Source organism: Bos taurus, chromosome X (assembly GCF_002263795.3).
Source record: "Bos taurus isolate L1 Dominette 01449 registration number 42190680 breed Hereford chromosome X, ARS-UCD2.0, whole genome shotgun sequence".
NCBI classification, from domain to species: Eukaryota; Metazoa; Chordata; class Mammalia; order Artiodactyla; family Bovidae; genus Bos; species Bos taurus.
Genome location: NC_037357.1, coordinates 66,434,441 through 66,450,367, shown reverse-complemented (window position 1 = coordinate 66,450,367; position 15,927 = coordinate 66,434,441). Strand labels below are relative to the sequence as shown.

The window sequence follows — 15,927 nt, the reverse complement described above, 5'->3', positions numbered from 1 at the left end:
TTATTGTATTACTGTCAATTTCCCTTTAGTAGATGTTAGCATTTGCCTTATGTATTGAGGTGTGCCTATGTTTGGTGCATATATATTTATAATTGTTGTATCTTTTTCTTAGATTAATTCCTTGATTGTTATGTAGTATCCTTCTTTGTTTCTTGTAATGCTCTATATTTTAAAGTCTTATTTTATGTGATATGAGTATCGCTAGTCCCACTTTCTTTTGATTTCTGATTGCATGGAATATCTTTTTCCAGCCCCTCACTTTGAGTCTGTATGTATCCCTAGGTCTGAGGTGGATCTCTTGTAGACAGCATATATAGAGGTCTTTTTTTGTAGACAGCATATATAGGGGTCTTTTTTTATCTGTTTTTTTGTATCCATTCAGCCAATCTGTGTCTTTTGGTTGAAACATTTAGCCCATCTACCTATATGGTAATTATTGATATATATGAGCTTATTACCATTTATTTTGTTGTTTGGGGTTTGCTTTGTATGCCCTTTTTTCCTATCTAGAGGAAATTCTTTAGCATTTATTGTAGAGGTGGTTTGACAGTGCTGAATTCTCTTAACTTCTGCTTGTTTGTAAAGGTTTTGCTTTTTCCTTTGAATCTGAATGAGATCCTCTTGGGTAGAATCTTGGTTGTACATTTTTCCCTTTCATCACTTTAAGTATATCCTGTCATTCTCTTCTGGCAGGCAGAGTTTCTCTTGAAAGATCTGCTGGTGGCCTTATGGGGATCATTTTGTGTTATTTGTTGCTCTTCCCTTTTTGCTTTTAATGGTTGTTCTTTGTGTTTAACTTTTGTTAGTTTGATTAGTATGCCTCTTGGTGTGTTTCTCCTTGGGTTTATCTTGTATGGAACTCTCTGGGCTTACTGGGACTTGGGTATCTATTTCCTTTCCCATTTGGGGGATGTTTTCGATTATAATCTCCTCAAATATTTTCTCATGCCCTTTCCTTTTTTTTTTTTTTTTTCTTCTTCTGAGACCCCTATGATTCAAATATTGTTACATTGAATGTTTTCCTAGAGGTCTCTGAGACTGTTCTTAATACTTTTTTTTTCATTTCGTATATGATTTTATACATATTTCAATGCCATTCTCCCAAATCATCCCACCCTCTACCTCCCCCGCACAGTCCAAAAGACTGTTCTATACATCAGTGTCTCTTTTGCTGTCTCGTATACAGGTTTATTGTTACCATCTTTCTAAATTCCATATATATGCGTTAGTATACTGTATTGGTGTTTTTCTTTCTGGCTTACTTCACTCTGTATAATAGGCTCCAGTTTCTTCCACCTCATTAGAACTGATTCAAATGTATTCTTTTTAATGGCTGAGTAATACTCCACTGTGTATATGTGTTTTTCCTTTGCTGTGTTCCACTTCAGTTATTTCCACCATTTTATCTTCCAGCTCACTTATCCATTTTCTGCTTCAGTTACTTTACTGTTTGTTCCCTCCAGTGTACTTTTTAATTTATTTTTTTATTGAAAGATAATTGCTTTACAGAATTTTGCTGTTTTCTATGAAACCTCAACATGAATCAGCCATACATATACATATATTCCCTCCCTTTTGAAACTCTCTCCCATCTCCCTCCCCATCCCACCCCTCTAGGTTGATACAGAGCCCTTGTTTGAGTTTCCTGAGCCATACAGCAAAGTGCCATTGGCTATATATCTTACATATGATAATGTAAGCTTCCATGTTACTCTCTCCATACCTCTCACCCTCTCCTCCCCTCTCCCCATGTCCATAAGTCTATTCTCTATGTCTGTTTCTCCACTGCTGCCCTGTGAATAAATTTTTCAGTACCATTTTTCTAGATTCTGTATATATGCTTCAGAATACAATAGTTATCTTTCTCTTTCTGACTCACTTCACTCTCTATAATAGGTTCTAGGTGCTGGGAGCCAGCGTGAGCCAGCGTGAGGAACTCCGCCCGTGGCAAAGGTCATGAGGAAGGAGGCTTGGCATACGCAAAGGCGGAATCGAGCCTCAGGAGTCTCCCTGGAAATTCTCGAGCATCTACCCCCCAAACCAGAGGCTGCCTACTTTACTGCTTTGTGCTCTCACCTACACCTCTGACTTTACGGGGGTCTGTCCTGGGCATGACAAGAGTGTTTTAGTTCACAACCATGAGAGGCATGAGATGTTCTAAACTGTCTGAATACAGATTCCTTTGAGCAGTTAAAAGATTGATTAGAAATTGTATTGGTGAAGGGTTTTTCACTTGTTGGGCCAATGTTTGCCGCTAAGTTTCCATATCCCTTACCTACTGTGTCCCTGGCAGTGTATTGATTAATATAATTGATGTAAGTAGTAGCTTTAATGTTTGTAACCTTGGACCCTTGAGTTAATTCTTTTTCTTGTTATAGCCCACCACACCTTTGCCCTATAGGAATGCAACTTTATCTAATGCTTTTGGAGGGTGGCGCCTGACTTTAGAATAATCACCTTTAGAGAAAAATAAGTTTCTTAAAATGTTAACAGGCCTCTGGGCCAGAAGATGATGCAAATCACCTAAACTTTTGCATATGATAAGTTTGCAGGAAGAAAGCCTGGCTTACTGCATGACTCTACCCCTTCCCCCATTATCTTCTATGCATAACTTAAGGTATAAAAACTACTTTGGAAAATAAAGTGCAGGACTTGTTCACTGAATCTTGGTCTCCCCATGTCATTCTTTCTCTCACCTTCTGGCTGAATTATTCAGCCTCTTTTCTCCACTAAATTTTCTCACTAAGCTATCCTTATTTAACCATTCTTTATATATTTAATTAACATTTAAATAAGCTGTTGTTTCCTGATCGCAGATGCCATCTCTGCTTTGAATTCCCTGGATCCACAGGGACTGGACCCCGGCATCTAGGTTCGTTCACCTCGTCAGAACTGACTCAAATGTGTTCTTTTTTACGGATGAGTAATATTCCATTGTGTATATGTACCACAACTTCTTTATCCATTCATCTGTTGATGGACATCTAGGTTGCTTCCATGTTCTAGCTGTTATAAATGGTGCTGCAATGAACAATGGGATACATGTGTATTTTTCAATTTTGGTTCCCTCAGGGTATATGTCTAGGAGTTGGATTGCTGGGTCATATGGTGGTTTTATTCCTAGTTTTTTAAGGACTCTCCACACCATCTTCCATAGCAGCCGTATCAATTTACATTTCTACCAACAGAGTACATCATGGGAAATGCCAGGCTTGATGAAGCACAAGCTAGAATCAAGATTGCCAGGAAAAATACCAGTAACCTCAGATATGCAGATAACACCACTCTTATGGCAGAAAGTGAAGAGGAACTAAACAGCCTCTTGATGAAAGTGAAAGAGGAGAGTGAAAAAGCTGGCTTAAAATGCAACATTCAAAAAACTAATATCATGGCATCCAGTCCCATTCAGTTCAGTTCAGTCGCTCAGTCATGTCCGACTCTTTGCGACCCCCTGAATCGCAGCACACCAGGCCTCCCTGTTCATCACCAATTCACGGAATTCACTGAGACTCACGTCCATTGAGTCAGTGATGCCATCCAGCCATCTCATCCTCTGTCATCCCCTTCTCCTCTTGCCCCCAATCCCTCCCAGCATCAGAGTCTTTTCCAATGAGTCAATTCTTCGCATGATAGGGAAACAATGGAAACAGAGACAGACTTTATTTTCTTGGGCTCCAAAGTCACTGCAGATGGTGACTGCAGCAATGAAATTAAAAACGCTTGCTCCTTGGAAGAAAAGCTATGACAGACCTAGACAGTGTATTAACAATCAGAGACATCACTTTGCCAACAAACATTTGTCTAGTCAAAGCTACGGCTTTTCCAGTAGTCATGTATGTATACAAGAGTTCGACCTTAAAGAAGATTGAACACCCAATAACTGATACTTTTGAACCATGGTATTAGAGAAGACTCTTGAGAGTCCCTTGGACAGCAAAGTCAAACTAGTCGATCCTCAAGATTAATTTTAATCCTTGTATTTTATTAATTTTCAGTTCAGTTCAGTTTTGATGTTACTTTAAATGAGATTGTTCTTTTTATTTCTTTTTCAGACATTTTGTTTAGTGTATAGAATTGCAACTGTTTTCTGAATCCTGATTTTTAATCCAGAAGTTTGAATTTGTTGATAAGTTCTAGCATTTTGTAGTTGTTGTTTTTTTTTTTTTTTTTTTTAGTGGAGACTTTATATATATTCATCTTCAAACAGAGAAATTTTGCTTCTTATTTCTTAACTTTAACATCTTTCTTTTTCACGCTAATTTCTCTGACTAGGACTTCCAGTACTCTTTTGGATAGGAGTGGTTAGAGTGGACATCCTTGTCTATTCTCAATCTTAGAAGAAAAAATTTAACATGTCACTGTGGAGTATGATCTTAGCTATGGGTTTGACATATATAGCTTTTATTATTTTAATGTACATTCTCTCTATACTCTCTTGGTTAGCAGTTTTTGTCATGAAAGGCTGTTTTATTTTGTCAAATTCTATTTCTGCAACTACTAAAATGATCATATGATTTTAATCTTTCATTATACTAATGTGGTGTGGTGTATCACATTTATTGATTTACATATGTTGAAGTTTCCTTGCATTCCAGTGAAAAATTTCAATGATCATTGTGAATAATCACTTTAATGTCATTTTGATTAGTTTGCTAATATTTGGTTAAGAATTTTTGCATTTAATTTCATCAAGGATATAGTGTCTTTATCTGGCTCTGGTATCAGGGTAGAATGCTGGCCTTAAAAATGAATTTGGGAATGTTCTCTAATCTTCAGTATTTTGGAAGAGTTTAAGGAGAATTTGCACTAATTGTTATTTAAATATAAATTAAATTAATTTACATTAAATGTAAATTAAATTGTTATTTAAATGTAAATTGTAATTTACCAGTGAAACCATCTGGTCTTGGACTTTACTTTGTTGGGTGGTTTTTTACTATTTCCTTGCTCATTTCCTTGCTCATTATTGCTAATTTCCCTGCTAATTATTGGTCTGTTCAGATTTTCTCTTTCTTTATGATTCATCTTGGTAGGTTATATGTTTATAGAGTGTATCCATTTTTCTAAGTTATTCCATTTATTGGCATATAATTATTCAGAGCAGTCTCTTATAATCCTTTTTATGTGATATCTGTTGTAATGACTCCTCATTCATTTCTGATTTTATTTGAGTGTTCTGTCATTTTCCTTAGTCTAGCTAAAAGGTTTTACAATTTTATTTATTTTTTTTTTTTAAGTTCTCAGTTTCATTGATCTTCTCCAGTGTTTTTCAGGCCTCTATTCCATTTATTTATTATTTGATATTTGTTAGTTTCTTTTTTTTTTTTTTCTAACTTTGGGTTTTCTTTGTCCTTTTTGTGGTAGTGTTAGGTTTATTTGAGAGCTTTCTTTTTTTCCTTAATGTAGGCGTTTCTTGCTATAAACTCCCTCTCAGAACTGTTTTTGCTGTATCCTATAAGTTTTGGTATGTTGTATTTCCATTTCCATTTTCATTTGTTTCAAGATGTTTTTCAGTTTCACTTTTGATTTGTCTTTTGGCCCATTAGTCGTTCAAGATTTTGCTGTTTAATTTTTGTATATTTGTGAATTTTCCAGTTTTTCTCCCATTATCAATTTCTAGTTTCATGCCATTGTGGTCAGGAAGATATATGGTATATTTTCAATCTTCCTAAATTTGTTAGGACTTGTTTTGTGACCTAATGTGTGGTATATCTTGGAGAATGTTCCATGAGTACTCAAGAAAAATGTGTATTCTGTTGCTGATAAGTGGAAAGTTCTGTATATATCTGTTAAGGCCATTTGCTTTAAGTACAGCTCAACTCCAGTTTTTCCTAATTGATTTCCTGAATTGATAACCTATCCATTGTGAAAGTGAAGTATTGAAGTGCCCTTTTATTATTGTATTGTTGTCTATTTCTCCCTTCATATTTCTTAGTATTTCCTTAATATTTAGGTGCTATTATTTTGGGTATACATGTATTTACAATCATTATTATCCTATTGATGAATTGACTATTTTATCATTATATAAAGTGACCTTCTTTGTCACTTGTTACAGCTTTTGAGGTGAAGTCTATTGTATCTTATATAAGTATTGTTACAGTTTCTTTCTTTTGGTATTTCTATTCATTCATTTTGAGCCCATGTGAGTCTCTTATAGGCAGCATATAGTTGGGTCTCATTTTTCTATCCATTTAGCCATTCTATGCCTTTTAATTGGAACATTGAATCCATTTATATTTACAATAATTACTGATAGGTGGGAAGTTACAAAGGCCATTTTATTGTTTTCTGACAGTTTTGTTTTTCCCTTGTCCTCTTCTTCCTCTCTTCCTGCCTTCTTTTGTGAATTTGTTTTTCATAATGGTATGCTTTGATTCCCTTCTCTCTATCTTTTGTGTATCAACTGTAGGTTTTTGTTTTGTGGTTAGCACAAGGCTCATATAAAGCATCTTTTATGTCTAACAGTCTATTTTTTGGCTTATCAGAACTCAATTCTGGAAATTTCCTGGTGGTCCAGTGATTAGGATTCCACACTTTCACTGCATGGAGCCTGTTCAACCGCTGGTTGGCAAACTAAGATCGTGCAAGCCATGTGGCATAGCCAAAATAATAATAATAATTTCAATTGCATACAAAATCTCCACCCTTTTACTACCCCTTTTATGTTTTTGACATTACAATCTATTCTTTTAGTATATTTCCTCCATTAACTAATTATTTTAGCTATAGTTATTTTTAGTACTTTATATCTTTGGAGTCAGTACTGGAAATTCATTGTGTTTCTTTGGTTGTGTCCTATTTTCTTGATTTTTCATGTTCTTTGAAGTCTTACCTTGTTGTCTTCTCATTTGATGTAGCAATCACCTCCTCTAGTCCTAACTGACTGACTTCAAGAGAGAAATGCCTTTCATCATCTCTGCTAAGGATTCTCGGGTTTTCTCAGACCTTCTGTGGATAGGCCTGCTCCACACTCTTGGCTCCTTCCTGTGTCAGAATTCTTAAGCTTGTTTGTCTTTTCTTGAACCTGCAAAGCCAAGCCTAAGCACTGATCGCTTCCCTTTTGTTCTCCCAAGGTTGATGTTAAATGCTCAAGTTTGTGATCTCTCTCTGTCCCCCAGATTCAGGCCTGATATCTGCATGTGCAATATTTGCTGTCTGAAAAACGCTCAATCTTATTTCCATCAAGAGTGTACACAGAGGTCTGATCACAGGTTGGGGAGTGTGTAGGGGTGAGCCTAACAGGGTCTTGTGATTGCCTTTAGACCAGTTTTTTTTTGGGGGGGAGGGGGGGATTTGCTGGTGAGGTGATCTGAGTGGCTTTTGGGAGGCTCTCAATGGAGGCTGTGATGTGGCTAGTAGGATCCATGTCCCTTTGATACAGATGTTTCATTCAGAGCACTGGCTTCTGTTCTCCCAGCTTCTCACTGCCCCCAAGGCACATAGCTCGTGACTCAGTACTCTGGAAGGGCAAGAGAGAAATGGGCCCCTTTGGCAGGATTCCACATGGCTGAAGTAGCCAAGTACTCATTCCCATGCTCTCATGTTCCCCTGTAGAGGAAATTACAAGCCAACAAAGGCTCTCTTTCACTGAGATGTGCCACTCTGGGGGAGGGGTAAATCAAAGTATTCCTTTTACCATTTCCAATGTATCACATCTTGGATTTTTATTTCACTCCTGTGGTATGCTGGAACTTCTCCACTGGACTCCTAGATTTCCACAAATGTCCTCTCATTTGTGGTTTATTGTCTAAATTAGTGTCCTCTGGAGGTTCCTAGATCATGGCTAAGAAGGGCTGGAGTTGGTTCAAGGACCACTTTAGGGTCCACATCTGGCACCGCGGTTTGCATACCTATTACCTAATGTGTAGGTAAGTAAGAATCCTTCCATGTTTCTTATGTATGGTACTAGATTCCACAGCTCCATCAAAGGTACTTTTGCTTGTGGGTAGATGCCAAATTTTGTTGTTGAGGGGTAGACACTTGCAAGGGACATCTTGTCCAGCCATTTTGCTGATGTCACTTTTATGTAATTTGGTTATAGCAGCCTGATTAGACTAAGACACTACCCATTTAGGTCACTCTTATTTAAGAAAATAGGACAATAACCAGTGTTGGTGAAGATGTAGGGAAATTAAAGCTCTCATGCATTGCTGTTGAAAATGTAAAATTGTATAGCTGTTGTGATAAACAATTTGGTGGCTCCAAAAAAAAAAAAACACATAAACATAGAATTACCATATGACCAACCAATTCCATTTCTAAATATAAATACAAAGAATTGAACACAGAGACTCAGATACATGAACATCCATGTTCCTAACAGCATTGATCACAATAGACAAAAGGCTAAAACAGCAAAATGTCCACCAACAGATGAATGGATTAAATAAAATGTGGTATAAACATATAATGAAATATTGTTCAGGCTTAAAATGAAAGGATGTTCTAATATATGGTGCAACATGGCTGAACCTTGAAAGCATTATGCTAAGTGAAAGAAGCAGATACAAAAAGACAACTATTTTATGATTCCACTTATAGGAATTAAATAGAATGGGCAAATTCATAGAGACAGAAAGTGGAACAGAGGTTATCAGAAGAGAAAGGAAAGAAAGTAAAGACTTCTTGTTTAATGGGTACAGAATTCCAGTAAGGAATGATGAAAATTCTGGAAATGGATACTAGTGATGGTCGTATATATTGTTAATGTACTTAGTGCCACGAAATCACACACTAAAAATAGTTAAAATGGTACATATTGCATATTTTTTATGATAGTAAAAAAGAAAAAATTTTAAAGGGAAAGGGATTCTTTTTAAAATTATATTTTTTTCTTTTCTTTTAAGCAATCTCTGATGTTTGGCTCTGATGTTATGTGGTATAAAAGTTAAAATATCTAAAATGCTGATTTCAAAAGTTCCCTGGTAGTCTAGTGGTTGGGACTCCATGCTTCCACTCGAGGGAGCATAAATTCAGTCCCTGGTGGAGGAACTAAGATCCTGCATGCCATTCCATAAGGCCAATAATAATAATAATAAAATGCTGATTCCTAATGAATTTATTTCATTGTACCTTGGCATTTGTGATTACAGTTCCACTGCTGAGCTGAAAATGGAAAATGGATATATGCTATTAAAAAATAGACAGATAACAACTCTGAAACTGCTGTAGATGTATACTGTGATTGAACAAATAAGCATAAATGAATGATGAGAGTTAGGTTGCCCACTGTTGACAAGGGATTTTAAAAGGAAACAAAAGGAGAAGCCCAGAGTGATCCATGTGCTATTGGATTGTGCATGCATGAATGCTAAGTCACTTCAGTCATGTCTGACTCTTTGTGACCCCATGGATTGTAGCCTGTCAGGTTCCTCTGCCCATGGGATTCTTCAGGCAAGAATACTGGAGTGGGTTTCCAGGCCCTCCTCCAGGGGATCTTCCTGACCCAGAGATGGAACCCACATCTCCTGCATTGCAGGCAGATTCTTTACCCACCAAGCCATCTGGGAAGCTCCATGCTATTGGATTAGAGTTAGAGATCTCAGTATGAACTCATGCTTTGCTTAATAGATACATATGGATGCATATATGCATATTGGCCACCTCATGCGAAGAGTTGACTCATTGGAAAAGACTCTGATGCTGGGAGGGATTGGGGGCCGGAGGAGAAGGGGACGCTAGAGGATGAGATGGCTGGATGGCATCACTGACTCGATGGACGTGAGTCTGAGTGAACTCCGGGAGTTGGTGATGGACAGGGAGGCCTGGTGTGCTGCGATTCATGGGGTCGCAAAGAGTCGGACACAACTGAACGACTGATCTGATCTGATCTGATGCATAACTGGGCTAGGATGTACACCTATATTTTCTTGCTCTGATAGCTGAGACTGCCTAGAAGCAATGACACCCCAATGAACACACTTAGTGTCTAAAAGTTCATACTTAATATCATTCTTCAATAAAAATAACAGTGAGTCTTTGGGAAAAAAAATGACTGACTGATTCATAGGCTAAAATAGGGAATATACAAGATGAGACTGAAGCATTTTGTAACGCCATAAAGTAAGGAAGTTCTCAACACACTCACAAAGGGGTAGTGGGGCCAATTGAAACAGCTTCCAATGGCCGAAACTTGAAATATATGAACAATAAAAGAAACTAGTATTGGATTATAACCCAAAATACAAAATAAGTATCCATGAATCCATATTGATATAAATGAATTATTGAATAAGTAAATAGACAAGTCTCTTTTGTATAAGAATTCTAAATGACTTATATACTGTCTTCAAGGAGATGAAGCATAACTCTTCATTCCTTAAGGAGGTTGTTACTGTGACTTGCTTCCAAAAAGTAGAGTATTAAAAGGGGAGAGGAGAGAAAGTAACCTTACAGGGGAGAACTCTGACAAACACAACCTTGACCACATTATTAACATCATCAGTAATAAGTAATAGATAAATGTATATCTTTGATATGATATGATGTGATGAGAATGGCACTTCACTTCTGTGATCATCCTCCCCAAAATTATAAACCCAGTCTAATCATGAGAAAAACATCAGACAAACACACCATGTTGTAAGGTGTCCCGTACCAAAACAGAGACCACATGTGATATTTAAGCTGACAGTCTTAATTAAGGTATTGACTGATGGCCAGCATTAACCTGGAAAAGGCAATGGCACCCCACTCCAATACTCTTGCCTGGAAAATCCCATGGACGGAGGAGCCTGGTAGGCTGTGGTCCATGGGGTCGTGAAGAGTCAGACAGGACTGAGCGACTTCACTTTCACTTTTCACTTTCATGCATTGGAGAAGGAAATGACAACCCACTCCAGTGTTCTTGCCTGGAGAATCCCAGGGACGGGGGAGCCTAGTGGGCTGCCATCTATGGGGTCGCACAGAGTCGGACACAACTGAAGCGACTTAGCAGCAGCAGCAGCAGCATTAACCACTAGACATGAGAGTAAACAAGCCTTGCAATGATTCCAACCTCCAGAATTCTAGAATTTCAGCTGAGGTTTCAGGAACTGTGGAACAGAAACAAACCATCTCCTCTGTATGCTGAATGCCATGTTACATAGAATCCATGAGCAAAATAACCTGTACAAATTAAGCTTGGGGATGATTTTCTATGCAGTCATAGAAAACAATCATAAAATGATATTTTTCCAACAACTTTATTGAGATATAATATATAGAGAGAGAGAATTAAAAATTGTCCTAATATTTTCTTCAAACTTATAATAGTTTTAGCTACTACATTTAGGTCTATGATCCATTTACAGTTTAATTTTTGTGTATGATATGAGGTAAAGGTAGAAGTTAATTTTTTTGTATGTGGATAACCAGAATCATTTGCTAAAAAAATTATATTTTTCCTCATTTAATTGCCTTGCAATCTTTGGGAAAAATCAATTGACCATAAAGCTAAGGGTTTATTTCTGGACTCTATTTTTTTTTTCCATTAATCTATATATTTATTTTTAGGCCAATACCACACTGCCTTCATTACAGTAGTTTTATAGTAAGTTGAAGTTGGGTACCTTAAGTCCTACAGCTCCTCTCCTTTCCAAAATTGCTTGGATTTCTGGGTCTGGGTTCTTTGTGTTCCCATATAAAATTTTGGATCAGGTCATCAATTTCTTTGAAAAAAATCACCTGCTGAGATTTTGATAGGAATTGTGTTGAATATATTGGTCAATGTGGGGGATTTAAGTCTTAAGTTTTCTTTGCAATGTTGTGTAGTTTTCAATGTATATATGTCATATACTTCTTTTGTTAGTTATTTTTAGTTTATTCTTTTTGATGTTATAATGAATATAATTACATCTTACTTTCATTTTCAAATGTTCACTGCTCATGTACAGAAACACGATTGGACTTTGTATCTTATATCCTATTATCATTTTGTATGCTATTAGTTCTAATTTTTTTTTGTAGACTACATGTAAGATCTTGCCACCTACAAATAGAGTTAGTTTCACTTCTTTTCAAATTTAGATGCCTGTTACTTAATTTCCTGTCCTTATTGCTCTGGCTAGAACATCCAGCAAATAGTGATGAGAATGTAAATTTTTCCTCTTTCCTGATTTAAGGGGGAAGCATTCAGTCTTTGATCATTAAGTATAATGTTAACCATAGGGTAAACATTGTTTCACTGTATATGAGGAGTCATTTGTCTCTTGTTCAAGATTTTGTTCTTGGCTTTCAAAAGTTTGACTACAATATGACTACATATGCACCCCTTTGTGTTTATCCTACTTGGAATTGAGCTTCACTGACCTGCCAATTAATATTTTTCACCAAACTTGAAAAATTTTTTGATTATTTCTTCAAATATTTTTTTCTTTCTTGTCTCTTCTTAGATTCCTATTACATGTAAGTTGGCATGCTAGAAGTAGTCACAGAAGGTTCTGTTCATTTTCTTCAGTTTTTTTCTCTCTGTTTTTTAGACTGGATGACTCTTCTCTCTGCCATTTCAAATATGATGTTTGAGTAAATATAGTAAACTTTCATATCAGTTATTGTGATTTCAACTGAGCAGTTTCCATTTGGTTCTTTCTAAAGTTCCTTTTTTAAATTGAGACTTGCTCTTTTTTTGTATCATTGTCATCATGTGTTTGTACTTAGTCACTCAGTTGGGTCTGACTCTTTGTGACCCTGTGGACTGTAGTCAGTCAGGATTCTCCGCCCATGGGATGGGATTTTTTTCAGGCAAGAATACTGGAGTGGGTTGCCATTTCCTTCTCCAGGGGATTTTCCTGAATCAGGGATAGAACCTGTGTCTCCTGCATTGTAGATGGATTCTTTACCTGCTGAGCCATTGGGTTGTCATCCTGTTGTTGTTGTTGTTGTTGTTGTTGTTCAGTCGCCCAGTCGTGTCTGACTATTTGCAACCCCATGAATTGCAGCATGCCAGGACTTTCTGTCCCTCACCACCTCCAAACTTTGCCCAAGTTCAAGTTCATTACATCAGCGATGTCATCCATTTCATCCTCTGACACCCTCTTCTCCTTCTGCCCTCAATCTTTCCCAGCATCCAGAACTTTTCCAATGAGGCAGCTGTTGTCATCACATTTTCCCTTAATTCATAAACAATGGTTCCTTTAATTCTTTGAACATATTTATCAGTGTTTTGAAGTCCTTGCCTGTTAAATCCAACATCTGGGCTCACTCGGGCAGTTTCTATTGAATTTTTCCCTGAGTGTGGGTCACTCTTTGCCATTTCGTGTCTTGTCATCTTATCTTTGAAAACTAGACATTTTATACAATGTATTGTAGCAGTTCTGGATTCTTTATTCCACTGAGAGTGTTGTTCATTTTGTTTGTTTCATTTATTTGTAGCCTTCCTGGGCTTAATCTGAAGAATTTGTCTCCTCCTGCTTTCTGGTCTCTAACTATTCTGCTTATTTTTTTTGAATTTTATTTTTCCTTTTGAGTTTGGCTTCCTAGGAGTCACCTCTGTGTTTTCTTATTTTAATGGTCAGCTAATGATTGGTTAGAAGCTGTGCTCAACCAAGTTGAGTCAGTAAGGTATCCACCCACTGCTGATGGATTTGCATGTGATTTTAAGTATGTGTACAAATTCAGGCCATTTTCAGCTATTAATTTTTACCAGGTCTTCTCAGGTCTCCACATGCATTCATTCAGCCTCCTGGACAGCCAAGGATAGTTCTTCTATGCTTTTCTCATGACCAGAATTTCCCTATTAAATCTCAGCTTTTTAGTTTGTCTGCCACTGACTCCAACCAAGACTTCACCTTGAGGCTAGCATTGTTCCTGGCTTTCCTTGCTCATTTCTGCCAAATTTGGTACTTTATCAACAATATCATTGGATATAGGTTTTTCATCATCTATCCCAAACCAAGTTAGTCCCTTCTACCAGTAAATCTGCTGATTTTTCACTGCCAGCCCCATTGTGGTAGAACAACCTCATCTACCTCACCTGATATGGAGGTAGGATGGAAGTAGTTCCAGAAAAGAACACCATAGACTTTCACTGTTCATACCTGAAATTCAGTTTTTCATGAATTAATATTTCTTTCTTTTTTTTTCCTACTTGCTTCTGTTCAAGCTCTGAAATGGTGATTTTTTTTTTTTTTTTTTTTTTGCTGCAAAAAGCTTTATTGTTTCCATTGTGTCCGAAACTTGAGAAATGGCTCCATCTTCTTGATGAGTTTCACCTCCTCATCTAGGAAGTGGTTCTCCAGGAAATCACAGATGTGGGGGTCTGCAAGGGCAGAACCTAGGACATGCAGATCCAAAAGGGCCTGGTTCAGCCTTTTCTCTATGAGAAGGGAGGCTTCCATAGCATCCTGGGTTTTACCCCACTCATCTTGGGATGGCTTCTGTACATCCAGGAAGAGGGCAAGGCCGCCGCTCTGGTTTTGCATATTCAAGAGACCGCTCTACACCCTCGCACTTCTCCTTGGCCAATTCGTGAAAAAAAGTGGCCCACACCCTCCAGAGCCACATTGTTGTGGTCAAAATAGAAGCCCAGAGAAAAGTAGGTATAGGAAGCCTGCAGGTGCATGTAGAGCAGGTGGTTGATGGCGGCCTCTACCTTGGTGGAATAATTCTGACGAATCTTGGAGCTCATGGTAATAAGGAGTTAAGCTCAAAAAGTGATGGCTGGCCCTGGTGATCATGGACAGCTGAGTGGCTGATTCTGAAGGTTGCAACTGGGGAAAAGGTTGAAGGCTGGTCCGCTGATGGAGCAAGGGACATCCCTGGGTCTGTTCTGTCCAAGCATTGTTGAAGCAAGACACAGATCTGCAGGACCAAGAACTGCACTTCGATGACTAGTTTTTTGAACAATGTTGTTGAGTTTTACAGTTGTTTTGGGGCAAAGGAATTTTGTTGTCTTCATCACTACATCATAGCCAGAAGTCCCCATGTTTCGTTTTTAAAACAACCTATGGTTTTGAACTTTCATTAGTTCAGATGGCTTCTACCTAATTAGTCTGAACTAGTAAGATACTAGTAAGATTTCAGTGCATCAAATATTTGTTGAGCACCAACAATGGGCTTGACTAGATTTACATCCCTAATTACAAGTCCAAACATAATAACTTCTCCTAGTATTACAATTCAATGTGTCTAAATAAAATAGAATCATGGTTCTGGAGCTTTAATGTTCTTACAAATCACCCAGATCACCTGTTAAAAATGTAGATTCCTGGACAACAGGAATTTATTTGTAGGTTCATATTTAGCAGATTTAGGATAGAACTCAGGAAGTTATATTTTAAACAAGATTCCAAAATAATTCTGGTGCAATTGGTCCAAGGACTGTACTCAAGAAATACTAATTAAGAATCATACCTGAATAAAAAGTGGGCATGTATTCTTCCTATACTTTTATTAATATATCCAGGTAATTGAGACTGAAGTATTTTACTTTGCTTTTTGTTACACTCATATCATATGTGCCCTTATCACATCAACAGTTTGATCATACTGCTGGTAGTATATTGTGTTAGCTATGGTTTTGTCTTCTCAATATGACTTTCTCCCACCCCATTCCTCCTCTAGTACTAGAACCTTTTTTGGGGGTCAGATTGACTCCTCTAACTGACCACGGGAGTGGTAAGACAATGGGCATTTCCAGTAGTATTTCATCCCCTTGACCCAAATGTTTAGTTCAGGAATGGGCAAGTGATCTTAGCCAGTCACTGAGGGAAATTTCTAAAACTTTTACTGGAACTTGAGTAAGAAATTCTATCTCTGCAGTTGAGAGATATAAAGATGGTAGAAACCTATACTTGCTGCTACCCTAGGAGATTTTCCAAAAGATGACATACACACACAGGAAATCAGAGTCAAAGAGGGAAAGTGAGAGCTATCCTTTCAGTGTCTGGAACCAGATCTGCCTAAAGATCTGGACTTTCAGACGTCTGTTTGTACAAACCAATAGAT

The 15,927-nt window shown here is 37.4% G+C and overlaps 1 pseudogene; it reads right to left on the bottom strand.

The window, feature by feature from the left end:
* Positions 1-14,103: 14,103 nt before the first annotated feature.
* LOC615291 (ferritin light chain-like) lies at positions 14,104-15,038 on the bottom strand (annotated as a pseudogene).
* Positions 15,039-15,927: the final 889 nt, after the last annotated feature.